Below are 9,165 nucleotides of genomic sequence, written 5' to 3'. Positions count from 1 at the left end.
GGGGTAAAAAGTAAAAGAAATATAAGAGAATTTAATTTTCATATTTCATATCAAGAAAATTGAGGAGAAAAAAAAGTACAGCAAAAGAATGCCTAAAAATATAATTTTAGAAATGATCAACTTAACACACAATATTAATAAGATGTAAGCAAACTTATTAATGTGTCTTAATTCGTCACTTGGTAATTGATCATTAGAAAAGTTAAGGGGCTATCTAGTATTACTTATTAATAAAACACGTAGAAGCAAAAGATTATTCTAAGTTAGGGTTTATTAAACTAGAAGATTGTTCTAAGTTTTGTGTAACCCTAAACAAAATATTTGCAATCAAGTTGATTGATAATTTTGATCAGCAACAGTAAAGATATGATTGCCTTTTAGGTTGATTTAGCATCATACTTTGGCATTGCCTCTAGGCGAGGGCTTTTTGAATGGATACCCAATGCACGACACTTTAGTGAAGATGAAGTTTTATGTTATAAATTAATTTCTTTCTACATAGTATAGTCTCTATTTTGGTTTCATCATATTGGTTTCTACTAATCGTTCCTTCTTTTAACAACTTATGTTAGGCGTCAGCTATTACCATGCAACGATATCAAAATAATACATCTGTTTGAGTGCTTGTTATGCCTTCATCCTAATGTGATTCAAATGTGAGGCTTTGATTGATGAAGAATATGGAGCATTTTGCAAGATTTGCTGGATATCAATTTTTGAAATAATTGTGAAAAATTTTTATTTAAAAATTCTTATTGCTGTAGTTAATTTCCTATATCTTGAGTTAGCTAATTTGTAGTATGTCTTGTTAAATTTTTCTCACAACCTTTTCTTTTACCTTGCATATTTATCTTTATTATGGTATTCTATCTATTAGGTGTTCTAGTTCATTATTGCTAAAGGATTTCATCAAACACATAAAAAAGGACTATTAGTTCCCAATTATTTAAATGTAGTCACACCGTAGAATAAATCAGGGTTTCAAGGATGCTAATCAGATATTCAAACTATCTCAAAAGATTTCTTAATCCGCGATTTACTCCTGCACGTGTGGAGAGCGTCGTGCGTGCAGGCGTGGGATTAGTCTCTCTCACCAGTCCCGCTAGGTTGCGTGCCAGGTTGCATGCCCCAAAGGGGAGTGTTCGCTAAAGAGTCCATTAGTGATGATAGGAATGAGAGGAACTCGACGTAATTGAAAAAAAAAAAAAAACATAAGGGGCTCAATTTCGTCTTTTATTTTATTCCCTTTCTTATCATATTATTATCAAAGATGATCTTTTTTTGGTACATATAATTGGAGAGGATATGAATTCAAACTTAAATATACACTAGTATATTCGTGACTACATTGCACAAAACTAAAAGTGAATATTTTATTATAATATTATATAATTCTAACCATATTTTGGCCTTACTAGTATGTTCAAACCCCACAAAAAATCCCCTTTTTCTTGCTTGAATAATTCACCTAAATGGAAACTAAAATATGGCTTTTAATATTTGATAACATCAAGTATCCATATCCTTTCGATCCATTAGTTAATTAACTTAGAATAATCTTCACTAATTAGTTACTTAATTGTTTGATTTAGGGATGGAGTTAGCAAGTCTCAGTTCATCCAGGTTTTGAACATTGAGTTGGATCAAATTATAAAGGTGTTAGTGCTTATCCTAGTCCTTTTTTTACACTTGTTACCTACACTATTTCGTAGGATTAATTTGAAATAGATACGTGATCATAAATTTTTTTATTAATGTTTCAGATGTGTAGGCATGTTGGCTAAAAAAGATAGCCTGTTGGTTTGAAATTTGACTTCGTTTGGTATATGCTTGAGCATGCATGTTGAGTTTAGTTTTTGTTTTTTTTTTTTGGGGGGGGGGGGGGGGGGGGGAAGGAGATATAGGGTTCAAATTTTAGGAACAAACTTCAACCCTCTAATTATTGTCAACCTTCATGTATGCAGTTCCACTTATATGCTATGCTCATTGAGCAGCAACTTTCATTCATAATTCATTAAGTTTGACGTTATTTTCTTTTTTCTTTTGTGGTAAGTATACAGTTCTTGACCTACTTTGCAGGCATGAATTATTTTCACATAAACCATGGTATATGTCCAATGAGTTAGTATATATTTATAACGTATGATTGTTATATTGAGTTCTTTTGTTGTTGTTGACTCAATATTCTATAATATGAATATGAGTATTGGAAATCAAAAGAAAACATCTAACCTATCAAATTACTGTAAAAATTTCGGCAAAATCCCCTTTATAAATTGAGCATATCCATCCATGCATCTGTTCAAAGAAAACATCTATCCTACACAAGGCATACCAATATGTTCACAACTTACATTCACCACTTTCATACACATCCAACCCATCAAATTACTATAAAAATTTTGGCAAAGTCCCCTTTAAAACTTTAGTATTTTCATCTACGCACCTGTTCAAAGAAAACATTTATCAAACACAATTGATACCAGTATCTTGACAACGTTACATTCACCAATTACATACACATCAAACCTATCAAATTATTATAAAAAATTCGAAAGAGCCCCCTTTGAAACATTCAGCATATCCATCCATGCACCTGTTTAAATAAAACATTCATCCTACACAAAGCATACCAATATGTTCACAACGTTACATTCACCACTTTCATACACATCCAACCTATCATAACCAAATTTCATTCACATATACATCCTGTGGAGAGTGAATAAATATTTGAAATTATACATAAATAATACAACGATGCAGTTTAGATTAGAAGAAAAAAAATATAATGTTGTACAAATGAAATAATAGAAGGATCATATATGCAAATGAAATAATGGACATCCTCATGCTGTACAAAAGAATTAATACAATGATCTATACAAGTTAAAAAATGAACAAGTAGATGCTTGCCACTTTAAATAATACAATGAACTATACAAATGAAATAATTGAACAAATACATGATGTACAAATGAAGTAATTAACAAATACATGATGTACAAATGAAAGAATGAACATATACATGTTGTACAAGTGAAATAATACATCACCTTCGGTGTCGGGGTGGCTGCCGTCTGCGTCTGCCCTCTCCTGGCTGCTCCTTCGCGTCTGGTGTTCGGGCTCATCGATGTGCAGTTTCATATACAAAAATGGCCACATCCATTTTTGAAAATTTTTGAATACGCTACCTTTATTATTATTATTATTATTATATATATATATATATATATATATATATATATATACAGATCTGAAAAATTCCTACAAGAGTATAATTTTCAAAAAGAAGGTTGCAATTTCAGTGACAATAATTAAAATTCATAACTATTCCCTGAAAATTAATGAAAAAGGTTGCTCACATTCATAACAATTAATGAAATTCTAAACAATTTCAGAATAATCCATATCTATTGTCATTATTGAAAAATGAAAAATGCATAACATTATAAACATAATTATAAATAAAAATGTTCATACTTAATAATAATAATTTGATACTCCCTCTTATTTCTTCCATGTTAATATTATTGCACAAGCAATATGCACAAAATAAATTACATAAAATATACATAAAATAAATAAGAAATACACATGAAATACATAACTGAAATGAAACACACATGAAATACATGGCAGGAAAATCAATATTAAATTCAAGGAAATAAAAAAAAATCATAATAATCCTAACCTCAGTGTTGGGAGTTTCCGGCAAATGCTTCCAATCAACAACAAAAGAATTAAAACTTGAATCAAAATAACATATTCTACCAAAATAAAAAATGTGAGCAGGAAAGGGTTATCTACGAATCACATACCTCATCTCCCCCTTTTATGCCTTCTCCCTAACGTTCCACGAGCAATAGTCGGAGTCCAACGGTCACCTGCCCTGCTCTCTCGTCCAATCGTCTGGCAGCTCTACAAAGTGAAGTCTCCTCTACAAAGTGCTGCTCCTCTCTCTGCTGGTTCATTTGCGAGCACAGACAAGGAAGAAATTCAATAGGCAAGCAAAACTCACTGGATGGTCCAACGAGTTTTGCCACGCGTCCAAAGATGGATGGATCAACAAATCCAAATTCGAAGCAAATCTTGCTGGATGAACCAGCGAGATTTGCCACGCGTCCAACGCCGAGTGGTTAAGTAATTAATGTTCCTAAGAAAATCTCATTGGATGAACCAGCGAAATTTGCCACGGGTCCACTACACCATCCTTCAGCCAAAGTAAATCTCACTACTCCAAGTAGCAAGATTACGTCAAGATCATTCCAAGAAATACTTCTCATAATAGGGTATTATTTAATATATTTGTTATAAAAAAAAGTTAAAACGGGAAAAAACTCCATAGTATAGGGTTGATAATCATTGGCAACTAATCGAATGCCATTAAATAATTGCTATTAAAAAGTGTGTTTGTTGTAGCACTATCCTTCATCATCTTTATAACACTTTGTTTGAAGCAAACATGAAATATAGGAATAAAGTTTCCATTGGACTATTGAATAAGAGTATAAGCTTGAGAAGTAGAACTTGGTACATTTAGAAGTATCAAGACTCTATGTGTTATCCATCTATAATAGGTAAGAGCAAATCAAATTACATTAGGATGTCAATATAGAGTAAAGCCTAAAATAATTTATAGGTTGATGGTGATAAACAACTTACCGCTCAAAATTACTCTTAAAGGGTAATTTTACTCTTATAGGAGCACTCCTAGTGTGAGTTGTACGTGGCTTCCTTTTTTTTTTTCGCTTCAAATACTCTATAGGTTAATTTATAGGAGCACTACAAGGATAAGCACCATAAACTCGAATTCTTATATTTCCTACACTTAACTGGATTTCCAAGTTTTCTTACCATAAATTTCCAGTCTCTTAGTAAGTTCATTAACTTCCTTGTCCCAACTCTTCTTAGGTATTTAAAGGCCTTTTCTCAACTTTGGAGGATGAATTGCATCAAAGTTAGTCTTCTACCATTTATTAGCCCCTAATATAGGTTGGATAATTGAGTTATATGACTCACTATATTTTACCTGGAGTGATATTCTTGCACACAGTCACTCGGGTTTCCACGATGAAAAAGTATTAAGCATATGCATGATTGCATGGTATTCCATGAGCTACCTTATTCCATGTTCGCATGTCTTAATATGTACATCTTTTACCAAATCCCATCATAGCAATGTCTTACTTCAAACTTAGAGCCTAACCCACCCAACAATACAACCATATGACTTTTTCCCTATACTTCCATTTATTCCATCTTTTTATAGTCCTTTTGAGTAAGAGTTCTTCCCCTTTAATCTACATTGCGAAGCAATCTTTAGATTAGTCATACATCATTTATTTAGTGTTTATTAATATGTCATGTTGACCTTATAGGTCATATCCCATTTTGATTATGACAAATACTCTGATATTTAATGGTTGATGAGTTTGTGTGTAGGACCGATCGAAAGTATCATATGGTGCACGCACATAGGCTTAAAGAAGATGAAGATTCAGAATGTTTATTCATTGTAATTTATATTTATCATTTTGGGTCTATAATAATAACATAGGAACATGGTCTGTAATAATTAATGTCTTACCTTCATGATAGGATAGATAAGCTCAAGACCATAGACGGACCTTAGGGATCGCCCTTTTGTTGATTGATGCCAAATTTTTGGGCATAGTTGAAAAGCCTTGGCCATTGACCTTAGATTGACCCTAGGTCCCTAATCATCACATGTAAAGTCCCCCATAACTTAAAACTTACACCTTTATAAACAAGGGTGACTTTTGACAAAGAATAGGACTAAAACTATGCATTGAATAGTACTTTCGGTCAACCAAACTTTTACAGTATAAATCACTCGATCAACCGAACCAGTCAGGGTCAAAAGTTTGACCATAGCTTGGTCGACCGTACCTTGCCAAGGTCACACAACTTGGTCGACCAAACTCCCACACAGGTAAACATTTGACTTCTTGGTCAACCGACCAGATTTATACGGTCAACGCTTCAGTTGACTGAACCCCCACGTGGGAGAATCCAACTACCCAGTCGACTGAACTTCATAATTCAAAATCACCTCGTGGACCGAACCACGCGAAAATGGAAAAATCGCCTTTGGGACCCTTAGTTTGGTCGACCGAACTATCAGTTCAAATTTCTCTTGGTCAACCTAACTTTGTCACTTGGTCAACCGAACCTTAAGTTCGGTCGACCGGTGCTCTCGGGTTGGACATTTTTTTACCGAGGTTAAATTTTTTAAAACAGGGTTAATTTTGCTAAAATGATTTGAAACATTCTTAATAATACTTTACATGTCCTAAACGGTTACAATTTTGGGGAACTCTATATATACCCCCTCATTTGCAAAAATTAGGGTGTGATTAGAAAATATAATTAGCAAATATCCTCTAAATTTTAAAAAGCCTATTTTTCATATTCAAGCTTTATACTCCCATTCTTACTAATCCATATTGCAAATACCGCTTAGTAAGAGTGCTCTCGTGTTCATCTCACCAAGCTTTAACTCTCACTTGCTCGTTTTGATTGAGATTAATTTTTCTTTGAGAGTAAGCTTCTAATTTTTCTAGGGGACTTCGTAAATAAGTCTTTCATAGAAAAACTTCTTAGAGCTTATGAGTTTTTCATTTTCATTGCAATACTTAAGAGTTCATATTGTGTTTTGTTTGTGAAAAATATTATACATCATTTTCAAAAATATCTCTTGTGCTTATCTTCAAGAAATTTATTTTGAGATATTTGCTTGGCTGCTAAAAGATCTTTGTTGCTATATCGTTTGATTGAGATTATCATTTTAATGCAAAGATCAAATAAATTTTTACAAACCATTTTTGAATATCTCTTGTGGTTTATTTTGAGAAAAATATTTGTTGAGATATTTGAAGTGTGCTTGTGATCTTTGTTTGTGCATTTTGATTGAAATCATTATTTGACACAAAGATCATATCACTTACACTCTCACGTACTAATTGCAATATTTGCATAAATATTTGAGAGTAGACACTAAAACTACACTGAGCTTATCAAATCCTATCTTTTGGTAGTGCATTGATTATACTGTGCGTATTGTAGTACATATTTGCTTGTGTAAGAAGCGTTTATTTGTACGAAAATTTCATATTGATTGTATTCCAGGCATGGGTCTGAAGAGGGAGACTAGCCCTATTGAATAGTCCTGGACTGGCTTAGACCCAGTTAGGAAAGTTAGGTGTGCCATCTTGGTAAGGCGTGTTGGTTCAGGTCAGCCCCTTTAATTAACCTAGTTGTAAATGGTGTCGCTCCACCCGTTAAGTGAGCTTATAGTGTAATCCTTGTTCGGGTGAGCCAAGGCGAGGACGTAGGCAGTATTGGCCGAACCCCGATATCATGTCTGGTGTTGATTTTATTTTCCACAATTTACATTCTGCACCTATATGTTTATGTTTATTATTTCAATATTTGTTTGGGATTGTGAATATGTAGAAAAACCCTAGGTTTGTGAAATACTGCCTGCTGGATTAGCTAAAACTAGGAAGAATTTTTAAATACCAATTCACCCTGCCTCTTGGGATTGCACCAAAGCAAACATGTCATTTTTGTTTTATTGCATATTTGAGAATGTGAGTTGATATGATCGGTTTTGCATGATTCCTATATATACATGTTGATTTTGAGTGATATCATGTCTTATAGGATTAGTTTAAAGGAGGATTGGCCTATGGATTCAAGAAAAATTGCATGAAAATTTCACTTCAGTAGAGCATGCATACAAGTGGTTTGACTACTTCTCTAAGGATGGTCTACTGGCCTAGATAGATTTTAGAAATTTATTCTTTTTGCATTCCTCTCTAATTTCTTGAAATATTGCAGTATTGATATATTGTATGAGATTGATCGAGTTCTTTGGTAATGCTTGGTGTCAGTTTTATGAATTTTCTCTTCAAAAAGTTTTTTTTTTAAAAAATCATCACTTTTTCATGTTTTATGGTTTTTCTACTTCAAAAAATCAAAAGTTGTTTTTAGAAAATTTATCTTTTTAATGAACTATCCATGATGTGGTTATTTAGTAGATTAAAAAGTCTCAATTCTAAGAACAAAATCTAAGATTTTTAAGTTGGATTTTACATTTTTCCTTCCAAAGAAACTAAAACATCATTTTTAAGAAACATACCTTTTTTTATGAATTTTCCATGATGTGTCTGTCAATTAGGTTAAAAAGCATCTTTTCTAAAATATGTAATTAGAGATTTCAAGTTGGGTTTTATGATTTTTCTCCTAAAGAAACTAAAGTATTCAAAAGTCAAGGATTTTCTCAAATAATCTGAAAAGGGTTTTCAAATCAAAATTTGAAAATGTTTATGAGAACCATAGGTGGCTTGATTTCTCTTAAAAGGATATGTACGTAGTCTACTTTGTAGATCTAGTTATATTGTTGTCGAAATTGAAATGCATAGTGGAATAAAAAAAGCATATAATGCAACACTCAACGGTAAAAATATAGATCAACACAATCATGCATATTATATGAAAGCAATAACAAAAGACACAAAGGATTATGTGGTTCGACAATGCCTACATCCACAGGAGCAATCGACCATAAAGACATCAACAATCATTACAAATACATCATAATCAACATTTATATAAATTTTATAGAGGCTTTCCCTCTAAACTCCAACCAACTTAACGTCCTTATTATTCAAAATTTGAAAAATCTATGCTGGGTTCCCGAGCCAAACCCTTGACGGTTTGAGGCATACTATCGATGATTTTAGGCAGAGAGCAAAATCTCTAAAATTAGGCCAAACTGTGCCAAAATCCATCGATTGTTTGGCCAAGTCATCGACGTTTACAATGAAACCATCAACGGTTTCCCCAACTGCCCCCCAACATCTTGTTTTTCTACCATGTTTTCTCTTTGTACATGCATTCCACTCAGTATATGAGCCACATATCACAACAATCTCCATCTTGGCAAATATACGCACCTTAGGAGAAACTGAAAACATAGACCCGCTGCTCCATCTTGACCTTGGGACATTAGGTTAGGACCGTCTCCCTTTTAAAAACTAGAGACATACAACAAGTCAAAGCAATGTTTGAACTTTTCCATGGTAATCGGCTTAGTCAAGATATCAGCTGCATTCTCAGAAGTGTGAACCTTCTCAA

Source organism: Malania oleifera, chromosome 10 (genome assembly GCF_029873635.1).
Source record: "Malania oleifera isolate guangnan ecotype guangnan chromosome 10, ASM2987363v1, whole genome shotgun sequence".
Taxonomy (NCBI): Eukaryota; Viridiplantae; Streptophyta; class Magnoliopsida; order Santalales; family Ximeniaceae; genus Malania; species Malania oleifera.
This window is presented reverse-complemented; position numbering follows the sequence as displayed.